Here is a 25,008-nt window from a genome sequence, read left to right on the forward strand (position 1 = left end):
AAAGGAAAACTCCTTTGCCAATGGCTGTTCTGGATTGCGAAGATAGAAAAGGTAAGATCTTTTTGGCCCAGAAGATAAACAAATTTTATTTTTGCTCTCATTCTGTCTATGCAGAAACAGAAGTTTGTTGACTAAAGAGATGAGCTTCTCACTAAATAGATACAATAATAAAATCTCATCTGAACAGGGATACCTCAAAAGTAAGCAACTAATAGCCAATGATAACTAATAGCCAAACGTATTTTATCTAGAACTGAAGATGTTATCATTCCTCTATATTCAGTGCTGATCAGACCAATTATAGAGTAAGATGCTCTCTTTGGGGTGCAACTTGCTTTACGCATCAGTAAACTTGAAACTTCCCAGACATTCTTAATAAAAACAATCTCCAGACTTAAGAATCTTGAGACGCTGTCCCTGTATTCTACTTTTTATGGACTCTGAGAGATTATCTATTCCTCACTTATTACATCATCAGAGATATGCTAGTCCTCTATCTCTTATATCTCAGTAAGACAAAGAGCACAGCTAAAACTAGAACCAGAAAGATAAACATCAGCAGTAGATAAACAGGATGTGATGGGTAGATAAATTCATCACCCACTCTTTCCTCCTTCTCTGTAATAAACTTCCTCTGCAGGTTAAACAAAGCAGTTTCAATATTTTCCTTCAAAATAAAAAAATGGACAACTGGATGGGTGATCTCTCTCTCTCATTTACCCTGGACTGACTGTCCTCTCCCTCCTTGAGAAAGGAGGTAAAGCTGGGGTGATATTAGCAAGGCATACATGGTCATTAGTCTAAAACAGCCCGGAAACTCCTATGAATTCTATGAATAAATTAATCCAAAGAACTCAAAGAGGCTACCTGACAGTATCACAACTGGACAGTTGACAAACAGTTGAAGAGTATAGCAGCTATAATATTCAGACAGAAACTTGCCAAAAAAGAATTTAAGAAGAGAAAAAGCAGCTAGAAACCAGTGAAAAAAAGTATATAAGCAGAGAAAAGCCACAAGAGAAACTGTAAATGGATTATTTAACCAGAAAAAGGTTAATATGAAATCTGCAACAAAAGGATTAAAAGAAAGGCAGCTAAAATGTGTGAGGACTTAAACAGAGAGAGAAAGGAAGGGAAGAAGCTGTTAGGTGGTAAATCCTAAAACTTCATCTGAAAACAAATCAGTCGCTTGATTTTTTTTTTGTTTTTATTAATCTACACATGTTGACGTTATTATTAAAAAAATCATCTGCAGTTTCAATTTGTTGGTTTAGTGAAAGTTGGTTTGCAGTTTATATTTGTTGGTTTGGTGTTTGCTTACAGCTGCATATCTGTCTGTCTGTCTATGTATCTATGTATCTATCTATCTATCTAGCTATCTATCAGTATATTTATCATCTATCTTGTTTTTATTGCATGTGTTAACAAAATAAGCAGAGTGATCTGAATGTCCTTTGTAGAAGTGCGCTGAGGTAGATACAGTTATCACATTTAAAATATTTCATGCAAATTATACAGGATTTAGCAGTTTTTATAAAGTACATATTCCAAGACAAATCTATAATACTTACAATAAATTAGGTGGATACAGAGAGAGTATGCAGGTTTTTCAAATGCATATTTTGCTTCACCATAAGTGATATGCAGTTTGTGCAATTCAGTACAAAATGAAAAGGAAGAGGAATGGAATAGAAGACAAAGAAAAGTGTGGAATGTAGATAAGTAAACACTGGGTGCTGGTTACAAAATGAGGCTGTCAGAGAAATTTGTATAAGTGCATAAATTGAGTTTTGTCATTGAGTAATATCATATTTTAGTGCTATAAGGTTGTTCAGCATGAATAGACTTAAAGATATACTACGCCGACTTCTGTTAAAGCTGAATATTGAATAGGACGACAGTTCTAGTACAGAGAAAAAAACAAAAACGGTATGTGGAATGGAGGAAAATTATATGGCAACAGATGAGAAGAGATGAAAGGCTTCTCACCTGAGATAAAATGGAAAGGTAGTGGTGGGGGTAGGCTATGACCGCACATAATTATTTCAGGATATGTGATGGGGTCACCCTGGACAGAGGAAAAAGGAGGGAAGAGAGGGTGTAGGCACCAGTTTAAATGGTTACCTTCTTCCTACAACATGGAAGTACTCCTATATGGAGACTGGTGTAGGCTTGTGGAACTGACTACTAGGAATGAATAGTGGAGAAGGAATCACTGATGGCATTGAAGAGGGTATGGGACTAGTGGACAAAGGGTGAAGGAGAAGGAGGAATATGAGGAAGTATAATATTAAATACACATAAATGTTACACCAGGTAGGCTTATTTTCTTCCTGTAACATCACATAAATGGGAAGTAACATAATGTGAATAGAGGAAATGTTGAAAAGGAAGTAAAGGAATACATTGCACAACTACCAAATGAGGCATCTTAGATGTGGTATACATCTGGTCTACATGAACAAAAATATGGCTGTAAAAGTGCAAGAAAGAACAATTTGGAACCAGCGGCCATGGCATGATAACATTAACTGGAGGTGGAAACAAAGACAGATAGTGACAAAATCATGATATATAAGCTGCAGGAACTCCAAAATGCTGTTACATGTCATTAAGATCATGGATGCTAACAGAAGAGTGAATCAGGGCAGTAGTACTAACTATTCTCAAGTGAAAGGGGTATAAAAAACAGATAATAAATTACAACGCAGTAAGTCTTATTCAAGTGCAAGCAAAATAACACAGAAAATATTTTAGTGAGAAACATCTGATTTTGTAGAGGTAAACAGGCTCATGGATTTTTAGCAACATTAGTTTCTATAGAACAGATTGCACAAGACTAACCTCTTGGAGTGCTACAAAAGGCTAGCAGCTGATGCAGGATGACAGTGCATTTAAGTGAAAATGGCTATAGCATCTCCAGCTTTGTAGATATGATTACTGTACATACATGCACTCTCAACACTCAATAGTCCACACATGGTATGCACATAAACACACATACACACAAATACACAATTCTATACTAGACTGGTACAAGTACATTGGTGAAACTCCCCACATTGTCATTATACAATAAGATACACAAATGGATGTACACTCATTTGGCACATCCCACATACACAACATAAGTAAAACTCACTACATTCACACCATACAGTGACAACACAGGCCCACATATGCTCAACAACACACACACACACACACACACACACACACACACACACACACACACACACACACACACACACACACACACACACACACACAAAGAGTCATACACTCATCTGACATACCTTCCTTTTACAACATCAGAAGAAAACACCTCAGCCACATCATACAATAACATACATGTATCTTTTCAAGAATAGACAGATTTCCAATGCTGCATCATAGAAATGGACATAGTTTGACTGCTTCAAATAATGCTCATTCAGTTAACCCCCATTGTCTGTTAAATGGGTTAAATCATAGCTTGGGTATATACCCAAGCAACAGTCTTTAAAGTTTAAAGATGGCTTACTAAATTAATTACTAATATTTTACCAGCTGTACAAACGCCCTGAAGCAGACAGACATACTTAGATACTAGATCACTAGAAGGGTTCCACAGATATTTGTCACATGATAATCCTTTTCAATATCATATGATAGATAGAATAAAGACCAAAATTACCATACTGACAGATAAAGGCAGAGGTTTCAAATGATGAAGGGAAAAAGCTTAAATACCTGACTGAGAACAGTAATAAAAAGGATAGCAAATATAGCCGATAGTTTATTACCAACAAATGCTGGACCATACACCCAGAAAAATAAAACTGAAGGGTGAAACATGAAATTGGGACTAGTACTGCAAGATATGATCAAGAAAAAGGGCACCTGGGAGGGGGTCACTGTTATCCCAAAAGTCAACCATACAGACCAGTGGGCAAAGGTATTAGTAAAATAATTCAGATGTTGAAGAATACATCTTGGTGGTGGACTCCAGTAATGGGGAGGGGGGCTCCTGATACCACTATAAAAGACATTGATAAGGCAACATTTAGAGTATTGTATTCAGTTCTGCTGGCTGCTGTGAAAAATGAGATGGGTTGGATGGTAGGGATATAAACAAGGGTAACCAGACTGCTGAAGACCAGCGACAAGGACAATCTAAAAACATAACGAATGTACATGTTATGGGAGAGAAGGTAATGCAATAATATCTAATAATATAGCAAAGGAAATGGTCAGGAGAACAGTGGTGAGAAGAAAGTTTGGGAATGGAAAAAGACATAAACTGCAAATTGCATGTTCTACATCAGAAATTTTTTCAGGAAGTTTTTTTCATGAAAAGGGTGCTAATGGGAGAAGTGATGAATAGAATATTTGGAAGAATCTATACACCAGATATTCCAGATTCTATTTATTCCAGATTCTGTTCATTAAATAAGAAGTATAGTGAAAATACAAACAGTTGAGGTTCACATAGTGAATCAGTAACCACGATTCATGGAAAAATGACTATCTAACCAGATTTTCTAAGTAAGAAGAGGGAATGTGTCATTCTAACAAAGGTATTTTGGTCGAGTGAAAACAGGCTGAAAAAGTTAAATAAAAAGTACTTTTGATGATAGTGAAGGATTCCCTTTTCTCTAACAGTGTGCGGCATCTGAGTCAGTGTACTTACGTTTAGGGGGGGTCACCTACATTGGGGGTGTAGGAGGCTTTCTCTTGTAATGGAATAGTAGATTCCTATTGCAGTACAACTTTTATAATACAGACATTGAAAGAGACTATATAATGATATATTTGAACATCAAATCACCAATAGAGTGCAATAAAACATTCCTCTGGTGTGATGTGTAAGTATGTAGTTGTCAAAATGAATAATAAAGAGTAGAACAATAATAGACAGCAAAGTACAGAACTGCATGGTTCATAATTGTCAAGTCATGGACAACTAGTCCTGTGTGAACAGGGGGGGGAACAGAGGGTGTGAGCTGGGGAGGACTTCAATGTAACAAGACATAAAAGAGGCAAAATATCAGAGCATGACAAGGTGCATTTACCAATGCAATGGCATGGTTTGGTGGTACCCAAGGCTGACAGTTGCAAAAATGATGATTGTCACTGTCTGTAATTAGAACGGGAGAAAGAAGAGATTAAATGTAGAAGATAGATGAATTGGAGGATGTCTGCATGAATTTGAGGACAGAATATATTAATGACCCACTGATAATACTATTTGTCAGAAATGCAATACAGGGAGATGGTTCACTGAGTCAGTATGCTTAGCAGTACCAGAGGTTCTTTTTAAGTAGATATTTTATAGAGTAGTTGAAAATGTGTGAGATGCAGAATGGCTTATACATAACAGTTACGTTTCCACCAAATAATTATGTTATGCTGACATCAGTGAATTATCCTGTATTAACTTTTCTGCTTAGGATTCTCTAATTGTGTAGTCTCTCAAGACGATAGAAAATAACCTTTATTTGTTGTTTCGTACAGGCCCTTCTCCAAAGAAATGCTTCAGCATCTGTTTAGAGAAGATAATGAAGACGCTTTGATTTTTCCACCTGCTTATGCATCATAAGGGATATGAATGGTGCAGTTTAGAAATGCCTAGACTGCACCTCATTCTAGTTGTCTTCACCTTTATATACATTAAAATAATTTAGACTTCATCATTTGCTAATATGACAGAAACCTACAATCAACATCCAGTCAATGCTCTTGAACTCTTTTTTTATGTCAGATGACTAGGCTGTGACTGTTAAAAGCACACCTTCTCATTTTCTACCCAAAACTCTTTACTTATTTCTCAAGAGCCACAGAGAAAGAGAAAAATAATGGGAGACAAAGCCCTGAAATCAAGTTTTCCATCAATTTGCATCTTTTGAACAAGAAAATGTAAGAACTCACTTCTTCTTCTGTTATTTTATGTTTTAGCATAAAATGAAGATGCATGCAGTGTCTTAGATAAATCATCTTTCTACACTGGCTCCCATGATGACCACACTCATAGCATTAGTTGGTGCAGAAGGTAGAATAGTGAAAACCAAGATGCAGATGGCAATACAGGCATGAATGCGCATAATAACAGCAGCCAATTTTGAGCCTGCACTAGTAAGAATGTATCCGTCTGTATATCAAGTGGTGAAACCAATTTCCAACAGATCACTGTTGATCATCTCCTGTAGTTAAATGATGCAAGGTGCTGTCGCCAAGAATTTGTCAAATTCCACTTTGCTATGAAAAGATTGTGAACGTATTTCAAAATATTAACAAATAGCAGTGTGCTTGATGCAGTCTCTGCAAGAGCCCACATGTAGGTAATCTTCATTTCTGACTGCTGAACCCTGGCATCTAGAAATAGTAGCTCACACTAGAGGAGTCATGCTGTAAGCCTTCTACTATCATTAACAAAACTGACATCTGATACAATTTCAGGATGATATTCAGTTCTAAAAGTAGGGAAAGAAAGCAATCCCACATATTGGCTAGATGACCCAATGGGTACAAGCAAGGTAGCAGGCTTCTTACTGGGAGTGGATGCTTCTTTAGGAGAGTACCTGCCATACTAACAGTATATTTCAAAGAGGCACCAATAATTTATCCATGTACTCATGATTAGTTTCTTGCATCTGTCTACCACTCTGCTTATTCTAGATGTACTAACTGGTGATATTCCAATGCTGTTTTTGAAAAGCACTTTTCTTTGTCCATCCTTTGGTTTCATATTTATGAAATGGTGAATGTCAAGAAAGTTACTGAGCATTCTCAGACAGAAAGTGACACTATTAAATTTTCAGTACCAGTGGAAGATGGTAACACTGAACTTCCAGTACACAACAACTGTGTGGCCAACTGGGTTAGTGCAGTAGGCTGTAGTTCACAGGGGCCTGTGTTGGAGATTTGGCATATGAACCTATATTGGATGGGAGATAGGAAATTCACACCGGGGATCATTTCTGTGGCTCTGCTTGACAGTGGCACAGGAACATAATTTTCTTTGGTGGTGAAAGCCAGGGTACCGTTTGGCTAGGCTTATATAGGCACTAGGGCCAATAGCCTAGTGCCTACCTATGAACCTATGAAGCACACTTAATACTAGTCTTATCTCAGTATATGACAAAAACACTAGCATTTCATTAGACTGTGAGACCCTCTAGCCTCATATGTGAGCAATTTCTAGCAACAAGTACAACAAGAAAATCCAGACAATGTGAGCAGGGGGAATTACCAGGGACTGTAGTGATAAGCTCACTTCATAAAAGCCATACAGGTGATGTCTATATACACCCATGAGCAGAGGTACTTAGAAGCTGATTCACTGGTGGCTGAATAGCAACATAATGTAGTTTCACTGGCTAAAACATTAAAAGTCCTTCTGAAGTAAAATAAGAGGGCTGATTAACTGGATAAGTCCCAGCAGCATGTTTTACAGCTGATCTGGAATAAGTGATTGCATGAATGTTTGCCTGAATGATTACTTGATTAATTGTTTGATTGATTTCTTGACCTTTTTAGCAGTATACACAATGTTTTTCAGTACTGCTAAAACACATGATGTAGCTGGGAGAGAGAAAAAGGACTTACCAAAGCGGAAAGTACGATAGTTTACACTCAGTGCATTAGATTGCAAAGTAATGCATGAGAAACAAATGTAAAAAAATACCACAAAGTAAGGAAAAGAAGCAGTAGCAATAACAGTGAAAGAAAGGAAAACTGAAGTGACCTGAGTAACTGATACTTTAATGGGTATGATACAGCAAAGCAAATGGGTTCTTAGGTTTATACTAGGCTAACAGCCACCAGGGCCTTTATAAGCCTAGCTGCTCGACCCGACCCATTTGTGTTCCTATGTACCATGGGTGTTTAATAGGAGGGGGTATGTTAGTTAGGAATTTTTTTTTTTTTTTTACACTAGTACATAAAGAGAAGTTGCTATCATTTTATGGCTACAGCTAGTGAAAACTTAATGTTTGTACTGTCTTCAGTTCTGCAGCCAATCTGGAAACATTCAAGAAGAGGGCACTGAATACAATTCAAGATCTGCTTCAGAAATCATATTTTCCAGAGATTTTTCTTTCTTTCTTGAGAATAATGTAAGAGGAAAGGACACAAATATAACTATGTACATTATTTTCAAAAGAGAATGCATCATAAAATAAGCTGCAGGTTTAACACTTGTATACAAACAAAACTGAAAAATAATAAACAACAGAAACAAATGATTCACTCCCCTACACCACCTTAGTAATGCATATTAATCCTAACCCTACCACTGTCCTTTCTCTCACCCCTAACTCTACTCCATACCTACATAAAAACTTTCCCATAGCACTGTCACTCCATAAGGCACACTCAGACAAATATTCACAAATACACACCAACGACACTTTATCTATCCCCTAACCTAACCTGACCAGAAACTCACACACAAACAACACCTATCCTTTGCTCATCCTTGAACCTAATTCTTACTCACATACACATGTAGAAACACTCTCACCCCTCCAACCCTACTTACTTGTCTTGACTTTACACACTATCGGCATTTCCACCACTTGGCAATCTGTACCATTGACATTAAACCACACCCCCTGTATTTGTCAAACAAATGGCATTCAAAAATGTAGGTGGAACTATATATATATACATATATATATATATATATATATATATATGTGTGTGTGTGTGTGTGTGTGTGTGTGTGTGTGTGTGCACATTTACTAGTGCATCTTCATAATATAAGGTCTTTCAGTATGGGCCCCAATATTTGATTATAGTTGGTCCCCTCCAGGATCTCAGTGTTACAGGAAATGCCTCATTTAGCAAAGATAGCAGATATTTGTTTCATATCTTGAAAAAATGAGGTCCCGTTCTTCTTTAGTGATACTGCCTAATAAAACATTTTGATTGATTAGCCTTCCCTTTTTTCTTTCAAACATATTTCCACTGTTGTTACTGAACTTCGACTGCAATATAAACAAGCATTTATCATTGGTAAATGTGTGTTTCCCCTCTGTTAAAAACATAGACAGTTCATCCACCATGTTTTGCTATTAACTACAATTGAAATGCTTAGAACTCTGGAATAACATGAACCCGAGACAGAGCTGTAACATATGCATAATTGAGACACATGCTCATTCTTGCACATGTACCAGTTTAATGTTTTGAGCTTCAATAAAATATTAACCAGTATGTCTGTTTCTGAGTTTCTTATATGCGAATGTTTAACACATCTGTGATAAGGATGGACCATGTATGCAGAAGCCATGCCTGTAAGGAAGGCATCAATTTGCCTGGAAACAACAAAATTAAGAAAAAATGGTTGTGGTAGAGTTCACAAAAGGGTGAAACCTTGTGTGGGCAAAAATGACAGAGTGATACCTTTGTGAATGAATTAAACGAAAAGAAAGAGTAGAAAAGTCTGTGGGCATAAAAAAGACTTGAAAATAAACGTATGGCAGAGGGACTAAGACATTACATTTTCTGGATACAAATTAGTCTAAGAAAAGAAAATACAGTACAGATTTTAGAAAGAAGCTTTGCTGAACTCCAAGAAAACAATGTTTTTTTTTTCTTCTTTAGAATGTTGATTCATGAATAGGTACACAAACAGTTTGCAACACTACAAAATTTCTCAGCATGCTTCATTGAATCACAAAACCCTGAGACCATGATCACGAAACTGACCATTTCTAATGCACAAGATCTAAAAAATGATAAATTCAAGTATAAAAATACAGTTTTATGGAATACAGTCTGTGTAACAGTGTGCATGCAAGGTGTTAATCTCCTGTGCTTCCTATGCAGGGGGCTGCAGTGCCCCCGCCCAGGTACCCACTTACTTCAGGGTCACATTATCCCAGAGGTTAATGCAGTAATAGAATTTATCTGAAACTTTTGCAATTATTCCCATGGCTTTGTGGTATCAGAGAAAACATAATTAGGTAGGGGGTACTGAGGGGAGTTATAGGGCATAAACATGAACAAAGATGTCTTTAGTAGTGATACTGTGAATACTGTAGCAACCAGCCGCGGTGGTGCAGCGGTAGTGTTGTTGCTCACAGCAAGAGGTTCTTCTGTTCCTTTCTCGGCTGGAGTGCCTTCTGTGTGGAGTCTGCATGTCCTCCCCGTGGTCGAGTGGCGTTTGAAAGACATGCATGAATGGGCGTGCCTTCACTGAAGGTTGTGCGTTGGGCTGGCAACTCGGCACCAAAAAGATCTACTGCCACTCATTAGTGGGCCGGAGTTCTGATGTGGTGACCCCTAACTGGGAAAAGCCGAAAAGACAAACAACAACTGTGAATACTGTAGCAGCTTTGCTTGGTCATGTTTATGACCTTGCCATCTTTACTAGCATTCCGTTGGGGATTTTACAACTGTGAACTCTATGGCATAGATGGATGAATCTTTCACTGTGATCCAGATTACCCAGGTTCAGTTAATGGCCTGGGCCCTGCTTGAAGAAGAATGCCAGCAGTAGCAGCAGAAGCAGCAGACAGTATGGCTATCAGAGGGCCTCTCCCAAAAAAGTTTGCTTGGAACTTTTGTTGTACCAGTTAACAATTTATGTGAGGTCAATTTTATGTGTACATATATTAAAAAAAAGCAATGTGAATAAAATTTTGTTTGATTATTCAAATGTTTAAGTTATGGCAATAACTGATATATGATAAAAATGAGCAACCATGCCTCTCACCTGTAACTCATTATTAGGAAACGTCCTCAACTTGAATCTTAAAAAATCAATGTTCCATGATCTTGTACACTGAACACATATATTACACAATCAGTGTTAATTTTTCTAACTATTATCCAAAGTAAATAATAGTGAAATATATTAGGTCATCAAAATAATATACTGTTAAGTATAAATTAGCTCATTTTAACCATGCTTTATGTTATCTAGAAGAAATAGTTAGACAGTTGATAGTAAATGGTCCACATCTTACACAACTATTCCACCCTACGAAAGGTAGTATTCCAGATTTGAGAAATGAAATGTTGAGAGCTAAGAGAAGAACTAAAAAATCAAATGCTTAAATGGGTTGTGGCATTTTAGTGTACTGAATGCTCTATGTGATGTAAATATTGTGAAAATGCTACATTTGTAAGGATTTTGACTTTAAAGCATAACTAATACCATAGTGTAATATAAATAGTATGCAAATGCTGTTGTAAGATGAGTCAGAGTGACCTCAGCACAAGAGCTTGTAGTAATTGGTTGTTTTGGACCATTTCTAGCTCTTTTGAAGTTCCCTGTTTAAAATCCGCCTCTGAGCATTTTTATGCGGTTGTGCGCATAGCGCAGCACTGGTTAAACAAGGTTAAACTTTTCTGGCTCCGCCAAGTCTGCTCTTCAAATTTTCCCTTAAGAAAGCTCTACTCTTATAATAATCTAGTCTAATCGCTTTACTATAAGCCTAGCACTTGTTCTCAAAATCTCTCTTCTAAGTAAGCACTAGCAAACTAAAGTAAGCACTACATCCACCTACCTTCCCTGTGAGTACCCACTTCCCTTAAAGGCACACTCCCTGTGAGTATCCACTTCCCTTAAAGGCACAACACTCCCTTAAAATTTTAGCATGTTGTGTGGTAGATTGCTGGCATCCTCTCCGGTTCAGCTGGTTAATCTGGGAATCTTGACACAATGCTACAATTGTCTCATGTACACAGACAACCCTCTCCTCCTCCCAACAAACACAAATACATGTGAGAGATGCAACTATATAGCCAAACTGGAGGCTGAACTCTCTCAACTCAGGACTGGCAAGACCAGGTGACCAGGTAGGAGGAGAAGGTAACCACACACACACACCAAACCCAGTCCCACATAGACCTACCACATCTGCAAACCAAACACATAAAAACACAAAGACATACTCGGAGGCTCTAACAAAAAACTTTCCAAAACAACAGAGGCTTCCAAGGCAGACACCCAAAAATCCACCACCTCAAAACATAACACATGCATCACATACTTCAACAAATCAGTGTATCAAACAATCACAGCCCTTAAGGCCAAACACCATGCCTGATACACTAGTAATAGGTGACTCTATAGTCAGATACACTGACGTTCCGCTTACCAGGCTGAACAAGGAGAGGGTAACGGTGAGCTGCTTATCGGGAGCTAGGATCCGCCACATAACACACGCACTCAGGTCACTCCAAAGCAAGTACAAATATGACTCTGTCATTGTCCATGCCGACGGGAATGACCTGAGGCATACCTCCCTGTACTACATGAAAAGAGACATAGAGGAGCTCTCTGATTATGTAGCCCAGGCTGGTATGACCCTGACCCTGAACAGCATCTTGCCCTCACCAAGAATGATGACACAATACAAAGACAAGATGACCAGCTTTAATAATTGGCTCAAATGCTGGTGTCCTTCTAGGGGGATCCAATGTCTGTCTGCTTGGGATGACATGCTGGACAAGCCACGCTGCTTTGCAAGGGATGGCTTGCATCTGTCACCACTGGGCTTCCGGATATTGGCTAAGGCTCTTGCCTCCCCCATAGTGCCTTTTTTAGGCAAGGCTCAAAAGACAAACCCACCTCCTTAGAAAACAAAAATGGAAAAAATTAAGGGTAATGCTGCTCAACGCCAGAAGTCTAAATCTCAAGATGCAGGCTCTCAAAGCACTCCTCAGTATGGAGGACATCGATGTCTGTGCAGTAACTGAAACCTGGTTCAAGGCTCCTGAGAGCACCCCAGCGCTACCAGGCTATACCTCGTATCATGCGTTTTGGCTCCAAAACTCGAGCCAAACCAAAAAGGGAGGGGGAGTGTCCATATTCATCAAGGACACCCACACCTCCAGGTTAGTGGCAACACATGAAGCATCAGAGACCATCCAGGTGCAACTAACCATAGGCAAAACTGCTATACAACTGGTAGCATGTTACAGACCACCCTCCCAATCTCAGGAACCCCACTCAGCCTTCCTGAAGACATTGGAGGATATGAATGTCTCACCAAACACCATCATATTGGGAGACTTCAACTACCCTAACATAGACTGGGTGCATTATTCTAGCCCAAACACCCTAGCCCAAAGGTTCCTGGAATTCATAAATTCAAATGCAATGGAACAGCTAGTCACCTCTCCCACAAGGGGAGATAATATACTAGACCTGATCATCACAAACATGGGGACAAAGTGCTCCACACCGGAAGTATACCCTTCACTAGTGAGGTCTGACCACAAACTAATCACCCTGGATATACATATCCCACCTCCACCCCAGCACAAGACTACAGTAAAAAACTTCTCAAAAGCCGACTTTACACTTCTTAAAACTGAGATGGTATCCTTTAAGCCCACTGGGACAGTATTAACCACACCCCACAATGCAAAATCCTTCACAAATGCTTTCTACGGACATCTCCAAGAATGCATGGATCATGCAATCCCAAATAAAACCAAGACCCTCTCCACCAAGGGCAGGCGTCCTGTCTGGTGGACCCCAGCCATAAACAAATTGTATAACAAAAGAAGGAAGCTACTGCATGTCAGAGCAAAATCCCATAAAGAGAATGCATCTCTGATCAGCACTAGTAGAAAGCTACGTTCTCTCATAAAAACATCCAAGGCCAACTTTGAGAGAAAAATCGCTATGGACACTAAAGATAACCACAAGGCCTTCTTCAGCTATGTTAGAAACCTGGGCGGAAACCCTCAGATATGTTCAGAGTTAGTTTACAATGACAAAAAATACACAGAACCCACAGATATTGCCAACATTCTGTTAGACAGGTTCAGTGCAAATTTCTCCCCTCCCTCACCCCCAAAAGAAGAAATACTCATCCCAGCTGACTGCAACCGCCCTGTCATCTCAGATGTCCAGGTGAGAACCACCCTCAGCAAAGCTAAAAACACAGCATCAATGGGACCTGACAGTATCCCAGGTTGCGTGCTACGAAAACTCCAAGAGGAGCTAAACCCGCACATAAAAATGCTATTTAACCTTAGCCTTACTACAGGATATGTACCTGAAAACTGGCGTACAGCAACAGTAGTCCCACTCCACAAAGGAGGCACCTCTACTGACCCTGGTAACTACCGCCCCATAAGCTTAACCAGCCTGGTCTGCAAAGCTATGGAAAGAATCATTATGGAACTAATAAACAGAGACATTGAGGACTTACAAACACTTGATCCCACCCAGTTCGGCTTTGTAAAAGGCAGATCCTGCCTTTTAAACCTGGTTGACTTTTTCGAAACAGTCACTAGAGCCATTGACGAGGGCAAAGCAGTCCATACAGCCTACCTGGACTTGGCTAAAGCTTTCGACACAATACCCCACTCTGGCATTATAGACAAGCTCAACAGCTTAAATGTAAATCCATATGTCACAAGATGGGTGGCAAACTGGCTAAAGGATAGAACCCATAAAGTCAAAATCGCTGGAGCCATGTCAGACTCAAAGCCAGTGACAAGTGGTGTCTCACAGGGCTCTGTCCTGGGACCCATCTTGTTCGGCATTTATTTCTCAGATGTGAAAGCAAACATGGGTGGATTGGGGCTGACAAAGTTCGCAGATGACTGCAAACTAGGCGCCATAGTCGATACACCAGCTGACACATACATCCTACAGAAAGGCCTCACTGAAACGGACATGGCCTTAAACTAAATGCCAAAAAATGTATAGTCATCCCCTTTGGGAAAAACAAAGTGCCCAACAAATTATCACATAGGCGGTAACCCACTGAGTACAGAAAAAGTAATCAGAGACCTGGGGACCCAAGTCGATAGTGACCTCTCATTTGACACCCACGTTGCCAAAGTGGTTAGAAAGACTTTCTACCTTGCCTACCTTATCATGAAGGGATTCACATCCAGATCAAAGGAGGTCATTGTGCCCCTGTACTCCTCCCTTATCAGGCCCATGATTGAGTACAATGCCCCATTTGGTATGTACCTCACCCGGCACTTGCAACAGCTAGAGAGACCCCAAAAGTACCTCACCAAAAGGATCAAGGGTTTCCAACATATGTCATATGCTGCCAGACTAAAGAAACTCCAACTCTATTCAGTAGCATACCACCTACTCAGAGGTGATCTGTGCCTGACGTACAAGGCCATGTCCAATCAGGAATTGATGGACATGCTCCACCTCAAAAAATCCAAATCCATCAGAACCACGAGAGCTAAAGATTTGAACCTCAGCACAAATATGAATAGGACATGCTGGAGGGACAGATTCATAACTCAGGGGCATCCCATACTCTGGAACAGAATCCCAGTTTATGTTAGGCAGAGCCCCTCACTGACTCTCTTCAAGAGAAATCTTGATGAGTGGATGGGAGATCGCAGGTTTACCCCAGGGGTCATCTCTGTGTCACTACTAGACAGAGGCACAGTAAACTAATTCTATTATGTAAGGGGGCCTTCACTGTGTCACTACTAGACAGAGGCACAGTATTCTAAATCTATTCTGCACACTTTTGTACCTTTACATGGGGTGGTGAAAGCCACATCACTATGGCTAGGCTTATAAATGCCCCAGGGCAGATAGCCTAGTACCAAACTATGAAACTATGAAACTATAATGCCATGCATTAACTAGAGGAGAAATTCCTTCACATTAACCAGTCATTATGTGATCAGTTACTTCCTCAACTCTAAGTTGAAGGCTGAGAAAAGGTTCTCTAGAATCTGAGGGCCAAAGGGAAGAACAGTCTTCTGCTACCAAACCATAGCAAACCACTTGTTACAAATGCAACAACTGAATAAGGTCAAAATACCATACATGAAGCATTTTAGTTGTGACCACAAATACAGTATTGGCATTCATTTCTGAATGCTGGTACTGACTTATAAAGCTTTCAGCATTTGCCCCTTTCACCTTGCATTTGGGGCAGCTGTCCTCTTTGCTCCACCCCTGCTATGCCTCAACATATGCTAGGAAGTAACTGTAGAACTAATAAAAGCTGCTAGACCTGGATACAGACAAAAGTGTTTTTCATGTATACCATTTTAGACATGCTGAGGCAATATGTAGACTTAATGTTGTTGTGTCTTTCGGCTTTTCCCGGTTAGGGGTCGCCACAGCGGAACTCCAGACCGCTAATGATTGGCAGTAGATTTTTACGTACCGAGTTGCCAGCTCTGACGCACAACCTTCAACGAAGGTATGCCCATTCACGCATGTCTCCACACAGAAGATGCTCTAGCTGAGAATCGAACAATACAACATCTTACTGTGAGGCAACAACACTACCGCAGCATCGCCACAGCAGTTCATATGTAGACTTAATAAGAACCACAAACTATCCTTATGGCATGAAACATGTTGCCAAGCTATTGACATTCCCTAAACCAACTCTTTCCTCAAGAGAATTACATATTCCTGTCTTCACTACAGAAGGTCAAATAACCAATACTAGATACCAAGGCCAGTGACTGAGTCCAGCCTTTCAGCTAGGATGATGGATAGCCAATGCCATACTGTCAGTGGAATGAATGATCCAGCTACACATCTCTGTCCAGAGACCTGTTACTGGTAATGGTAATGCCATTAACATTTTGAACTCTTAACTTCAGCTTACCTTAAGAATCATTAGATGCTAATGTACCACTCCCTAATGCTCCAGAGGAGCTATCCTGTGTGCTCAAGAAGACACATGTTGAGATTTAATTGATGAGAAAGGAATTATCAGATAAAAGAAACTGGGACTTAGAGATTTTAATCAAGATAAAATAACATTGTTACCTTTTGTAAAATCCACCTATCTCTTTTCAATACCCGCTTTATTCATTTCTATAGGTACTGCCATAATATACTTTCATTACTTACAGTCTATAAACAGAATTATATACAAACATTGCACATCTATATTGCTCCTTCTTGTTGTTAACAAAGGCACTCCTTTACCAGAAATATAAATAAAAGAGTAAACTACTGCTGCATATGTGCATGGGACACCCATGCACTTATGAGCACATGCATCCCTGTGGGATAAGTCTTTTGTAATGTTCCTCATTCAGCAAAGATGTGCTAACCAGCAGCCCTGGCTTGTGCATTTCTTATTCAGAAACATTAGTGTTTCATGTCTGGCAACTAGAACGCAGTCAAAACAGTGCAGTGTGTCAGAATGTAGGCAGCAATGAAGAGTGATGTCACCTGAGATGTTATATTGTTTCATAATGCTTTACACACACACAAACACACACACACACACACACACACACACATCCTGGTGTGTATGCAACAGTTAAATGGTAAAGTCAATAAGTTAGCTTTAAAAGCTTCCAGGAGAAATCCTTGTGAAATACATCTGCATTCATCTCCTTAAATATATCCTTGACAAAAATCTATTCTCACCTACCCAGCATGTTTTCAGACCAAACCACAGTACTAGCACTACATTATTCAAAATCCTAAATACCAAAAATGCAACACAAACAATATTGTATCCATACTATTCTCAGACTTTTTAAGTGTTTGTTACAGTCTGCCAAGGCAAGCTATTGTTTCAGCTAGTATTTTTAGGCTTATCCCATCCCACCCTCTTCTGGTTTCAAAGCTACTTGTCAGACAGCTCACAAGTGGATCAATACTTGGGCCCCTCTTGTTCAACACATAGGTTCATTGGAGGTTACTTAGGCATGCAGCCCTAGAGCCTTTGCAAGCCTAGCCATATTATAGGTTCATAGGTTCATAGAATGATACTAGGCTATTGGCCCAGAGGCCCTTATAAGCCTAGCCAAGAATTTCATTCATGTTCCCTCAAAGTCAGCACCTGTTCCCCCTGTCCAGCAGGGACACAGGTGGGATCCCAGGGGTATATTTTCTGTTTCACATCCAGTTGTTCAGGTTCCTCTTAAAGAGGGCTAGAGAGGTACTCCTCTTGACATAGAGAGCAAGTCTATTCCACAGATGGGGGAGTCTTTGGGACACAAATCTATCCCGCCAACAAGTTCTATTAATGCCACTGGCCTGTCATGCGTGTATGTGAGTGGAATATTAATCCAAAGTATTCCCATTTGTTCTTTTTTGGGTAGCTCACAGAACAAATTTATGAACACAGCAGGTCCGTGATCAACACCGGCTGCCCCTGTCCATGAAGGACATGGGTGCCACCACATGGGCGAATTTGGGTTCTCCCATCCAGTTAGCTAGGTTGTGTTTGAATAGGGTCAATAAGGAACTCTGTTTTACCTGAATAGATTCTCTATTCCTGAGAAGCAGCAGTCACTGGGAACCATAACCGTCTCTCCACCATGATCTGTTAATATCACAAGCTAGGTTGATATCCCTAGAGCAAGTGACTCTTGAGCCATTTGACTTGTGAATGTGCAGCATTTCCATCAGGGCATGATTGGAGATTTCCCTATAGTCCAGGCACATCACCTCTCTGTAGCCTATAAGATACAGAGTAAAGTGACAGGGCTTTCAGTATGTCCATGTAGGTCAAGGTTTGGAGTCCCTTTATTTTCTTAGTGAGGAAACCTCTGAGGTCTCTCCAGATGCTGCAGGTTTCTGGTGAGGTACATGCAAAAGGGTGACTTATACTCTGTTAGTGGTCTGACGAGGTTCATCTACAGTAGAGTTATAACATCCCCTGACCTGGATCCTATACCCTTGCTTATGAGGTACACTATGTAGAAGGCTTTCCTTACCACTGTGGAAATTTGGTGGTCAAAGTTCAGATTGCTCTCAGCCTGTGATCCCAAGTCTCACACCACTGGGTTGGAACTCAGTGAGTGCTGTCAATGTTGTAATCTGTAGAGAACTCCATTCTGCCAAAGGGAATAATAATGATTTTTTATGCATTTAGTTTTAGAGCATGGCTTTGGCACTGATAATTTGTTTGTGTTAGGCCTTCTTGTAACAATTTGCACACTGCTGTTACACATGCCATCCTAATTCAATATGCTGATGATTCTGCTCCTAGAGGCTCAGCTTAGAATCCTTTCAACTTCAACAACTCACTCAGGACTCCAACTCCACTGAAAACTGCTAAACCTGACCTCATTCTGAATCCAAAGAATGCAAATCTTCTTCTTTTCTCTCCCAAGATTAATATTCATTGCAAAACAAACTTTAAAATCACCTACTCCTACAAGAGGATAATTGATGTAATCTCCACTACTAAACTACTATGTGTCACTATTGACAATAACTTGAAATTTGACTTGCATATTCAACAAGCTGTCAAAAAAATCAAAACCTGGGTCTCTTATACAGAGTTAAATACTATCTCAGAGAAAGTAACTCTATCTTCCTCCCAAACTCCTATTTGCCTCACCAATTTTCATCACCCTTCAGACCATACAGAAGAGAAAACCTGAGCAGTGCTACAAAAAAATAAAAAAAGTATTTCGGCTTTTCCCGGTTAGGGATCACCACAGCGGAACTCCAGTCCGCTCATGATTTGCAGTGGATTTTATGGTGCCGAGTTGCCAGCCCGACACCCAACCTTCAACTAAGGCATGCCCATTCATGCTCACACCTACCTGCATGTCTTTAACGTCACTCGACCGCAGGGAGGACATGCAGACTCCACACAGAAGGTGCTCCAGCTGAGAATCGAATGGGAGAACTTCTTGCTGTGAGGCGACAGTGCTAACCGCTGCACCACCGTGGCTTAAAGCAGCCAAATTCACATCCATTAAAGATGACTCTTCTCATTACTGCGTTTTCCTTAAGCACTTAACTAGCTAGCTCTACCCCACTAACTGACTCCCTCTCTCAGCTAGAAGTAACACACTGTATAGTGCATTACCCTGAAGGGTGTCCTGCCCTAGACTGTTTACTACAAGTGCACCCCTCTCCCCATAGCTGGCAGCTCCACTGTAGTGATAAAAACCTCCTCATGATTCAAATGACCAACAACATAGCTGGAGACACTTTGTCTCCAAAGCCTTGGAAATCCATCCTACTCTCTGTTAGACTCGCTGAAAACCCACACATCTCCAAAACTAATCTAAACTAAATTAAAACAACTCCTCCTTAACTCTTGGCTATGATCCTGTTACTTTCCAGGATAAGAAAAGAAAGAAAGAAACAAAAAAACTGTTGTTGGCATTTCCCCAACTATAGCCATTTGTTGCTGTGTTAAACTATATAGTTTCCTTAAGATAATTGTACCCTTCCTGTACAAAACTAAAACTGTAAACTATTATTAGTACAAGACTTCAGTTTCTATCTATGTCATACTTGCCTTCCACATACACTCTTGAAGCCCACCAACTAACACTACTACCATAATAAGTGCTGTACTTAATCTTCTGTTGAAACACCTCAGTACTGAAACTGTAGCATTGTTTAAAACACCTACAATGTATTATGTATTAAGTATATTCAGCAGCCGTTTTGAATTACTGTATCTTACTATTATGTACAAATGTATAATGTCTTGTGTACTATTATAATGTACATAAAATGGCTTACTAATTGCACAGAATGAGAAAATGTGATAGTTGAATGTATTGTACTTAAACTTTATGTGTATGGAGCTTTTCTCCCTGGGCCTTTAATAAAAACGGGCCTTGTACCCAGTTGCACTTTCCAAGTACGCACACAAATAAACAAGCAAGCAAATGAATAAAAAAAAGGACTGGGCATTTCCATTGCTTCCTTATAAGCCTGCCTTTTGCCACATATCTCAGATGCAATTAGTGTCAGTTGATATAAATGAATGCTGTTTTACCAGTTTCTTCTATGAAATTGCATGTTTTTGTCTATAACATGTACCCATGATAAACTGTGTTGAAAACTACGACATCCTCTGACCGCAGCTTTTTAAGTAAAGCAAAGCTGCATATATGTATCATCAGTACTTGTCTTGGGTCCAGTAAATGAAGGTATAGAATAAAAGCAGCACAATCAAGCATCTTTATGTAACATGAACAAACAAAAATGAGAAGCAAGACCCAAGCATTCAATTGATAGAGGACTGCTCACTGCTTCACAGTGTGAAGCATATTTTGCTAAAATGTTTTGCGGAATATACTGAGGTATAATTATGATTTTCTGATCTAGCCAGTGGGTGTGAACCTTTAGGTCTTTTGATAAAAAAATGCTGAAAAAAGACATTATTAACTAAAGTGAAGACCTGGATGCACATATTTTCCTGCACTCTGCAATTTCGGCCAGAAGGTCACCAGCAGGAAGGGGGGGGTGTTCTTTTCTTTTACTGTTACACAAGAGTATAAAAATTCACCAGTAGTATCCAAATAGCATTAAAGGTCAGACAAGAATCAGTCAGCATGGCCCAATTAAGTGTCAAGAGTCCTGGTACGGGAGAGTATCTCTAATGGAAGTGCCAGTCCTGTGGAGAATATTTTGCTTTGAGAGTTGCAGTACGATGGAGATGAGATGCAATGTGTTCTTTGATGTGGAAAGAGTTTGCATTAATTTTCTCTCCTCTGCTTTAGTTATAATTTCATAGAATGTTGTTTGTCTTTCGGCTTTTTCCCGGTAAGGGGTCACCACAGCAGAACTCCGGTCCACTAATGATTGGAAGTAGATTTTTTTTACGAAACACCAAGGTGCCAGCTCGATGCCCAACCTTCAATGAAGGCACACCCATTTACGCACACATGTCTTTCGAACGCTACCCAACCATGAGGAGGACATGCAGACTCCACACAGAAGGCACTCCCAAGCCAAGCTGAGAATTGAACGGGAGAACCTCTTGCTATGAGGTAACAACGCTACTGCTGTACCACCGTGGAATACAGTTATAATTTCATAGAATACTTATAAAAAAATGAATAGATTAGTAGTATCACAGTCATGACAGGCACTACAGTTCTGAAGTGATAACCCCCTGTAATAGTCACAAGCAAAAAAAAGGAAAGAAAATATAAGTCAAAGCAATTTAACGGTTCTGCAAAAGGAATTTATTATTATTATTATTATTATTATTATTATTATTATTATTACATTTGTAAAAGCATCATCTAGTGATAATCCTTTGCTAGTACACATTATCATTAAGCATTAACAGTTTTTCTAAGACCATTTATAAGCAAGTATTTTAAAACCAGCATAATGTCTTCTGATGTTATAAAAAATATGTATTTTTGTAGGTCACTGCCTAAGGACAGCCCCAATTTTCATTTTCAGAGTGAAGTGCAGAGAAGACCATTTCTTAAAACATTATTATTTGCATTGTTTATAAGGCACGTGCATACTATTCTGTTATACAGTATAGCTCCAGTTTCTAGAGTAATCCACCATCCCTTTGTATGCATCTCCACAACTCTTATCAGTGTATATTGTTGCAAAGGTAAGCAATAAGCCTAAGAAACGTATTCATTTGTAAACCAAAATGGTTATACATAACAGGAAAAAGGGTGCTGGATTCTGTAAAGTTCACGGAATCTGATGGATTCCACCAATATCAGCCTAAAAGTTGCGGATAAGCCTGTAATATGTAAACATGCCTCAGTGAACTTAGAATACCTTGGCACATAACACAGTGCCTGAGTAGCAATGGCTCACTGCATATCAATAACAGCTACTCCATAAGTATTGAAAACTATCTCATAAATCATATTGTACATAAACAAAGTTAGAGAAATACTAACCAATCTAAGCTGCCTGCTATTTGTAAATACATGCCTACAGCAGTCTCTCCAGAGAACTTAGATACAACTACGAGATATCTCCACAAGTCATTTATTAGCAAAATAACTTGCTTTCACTTACAGATTCTGATGGAAGACATAAAATCTCTAATAAAAAATGAGTAAAGGCAAAGGGCAATCACAGCCACATTGCCACAGCTAACAACAGCTACAATGGGTGAGATACATGTAGAGGGAGCACAGGTAATTCACACACCCAAGGAAACAGTGAGATAGAAAAGCAGTATGGGTGATGAAGAAGGACACACAATAGGTATGTTAGAATAGAAAAATCTGAAGGACAGTCAGAGGGGCATGGGCATTTTTTTTTGAAGAATAGAAGACATGGTAAAAACAGGGAAAGCAGATGAGAATGCCAACATAGCAGGTTTACCCAAATAACAAATATCACAACAGATGTCAGACAAAGGTCGGCACACTGTACAACATGGGCAATGGAAAGTTGAAAATTGTTTGGGGAATGCATAACAGCCATAATAAGATGCAGAAATACATATGTACCTATGCACGGTTACTTTATGACATGTTGCAAACTGTGTGACAGTTATATCTGGATGTGTATGACCAATGGCAGTTGTGTGTTGCAGTGTGATAACTAGGGATCACAGTACACATTGGATAAATAATCCACTAGCCAAGTAGCATGCAAATACAGCTCCTGGAATGCTGGAGAATACTAGCAGAGGACAGAACAGAACAGAACCTCTGAGCTTGCATGTGCAAGGCTAACAGCCAAGCACAATGCCAAACAGAAAAACTGTAGCAAAGCAGAAAGCTGGCTGCTACCTACATAAGTAGGTGTATGCAACACAAACAGACATGTAATGGAATGCATGTGTCACATACACACACACACAAACACACACACACACACACACACACACACACACACACACACACACACACACACACACACACACACACATGCCATGTCAAAGGCAACACACAATGATAGGTGTATGACCTACATTGGCCTAACAGAAAATTATTTGAAAACAATGTTAGTACACATGCACCAATGACATGTAATAAGAATATAACCAATATCAGGTTGTGCACATAAATTTCAACAATGTACACTGGTTGACATGAAACACAAAAGTAAAACAGGAACAAGAATGCATTGCAAGCAGTAGCCAGCAGCCTGTGTGTATATATCCTGCATCTGTATAATGGACATAGAGTTGGCAAAAGCTGACCTTATACCTAAATAAGTACATGAAAATGGACAAGAATTCCAACAAAGGTGAACATATGCCATGCATATGTGCAGGATATATGACATACCTACAAAGATGGAAGGGAGGTGCACAATATGGGCCTACATCAAGGACACCATGGCATCAAATCTCCATAGGCAAATTATAAAGAAGGACAACAATATGTAAGGGGATACACTACAGATCCATGTGTACACCATATAGGGTGGTACTGAACTCAACACAAACTACACTGAAGTGAATAGCCAGCGCATGTCACACAGACAGACTGCATTGCTGACATCAACAACAATGGGCATGAATACATCATATAGTCAATATTGTGCAATCACATGCCAGAAACAGACATAGCTAAGCAAGGTAATAACTGGCATTGCATGCACATATATACTGCCATGCCAATGTAATATATGTGGAATAAACACCTGCGGTTATATGTCACTGAGCCTGTTCATGACACAGCAAAGGACAGTCCTGTGAACAACATTACATCACACTAACATGAAGTGAATGACTGCTCACAGTTCCAAGGTACAACAGTGTTTCCCTACTGATTGGAATATGTGCAGGTACATGTACATAAATCATTGCATATGTATGCCATTTGCTGAAATGAGTGAATTAATGTGAATAAGGAATGGATATGGAAATGTAACATGGGCCAAAGAAGGCATACTGTACTGATACTGAACACATTACCGTTATCATGCTGTATACATGAACATTACATTGGCACTCTATGCATTAAGTAAAGGAGATACATTTATATGAAACAACATGGCATCAGCATTGGCAACACATTGCACATGCAATGTCAGTATGCCAATGTGACAGCATAACAAGTGTCACTCAAAACATAGGGGCAAGGGCATGTTCTTTTGTTGAATGTAGATGACATGGCAAACCAAACATCATACCCATACCACTCTCCTTTTTGCAGAATATGGGCAACAATGTTTGTGAGTTGCTGTCAGTACCATGGATGTATACAGTGGAATTGTTGCAGCTATAGCAGTATGTTAAGTGCTGAAACTCATGGACAGCTGAATATTGAATGAAAGTCTAATGTAGTAGTGTGTGTCATGCACTAAATGCAACATAATGCTAAATGTCACATGGCATCTGCAGTGTACATTTGGATATGTGTCACATAACCATGGCAACAAAATGCTAT

This window comes from Protopterus annectens, chromosome 8.part0, assembly GCF_019279795.1.
Source record: "Protopterus annectens isolate FY-2018-M chromosome 8.part0, PAN1.0, whole genome shotgun sequence".
NCBI lineage: Eukaryota > Metazoa > Chordata > Ceratodontiformes > Protopteridae > Protopterus > Protopterus annectens.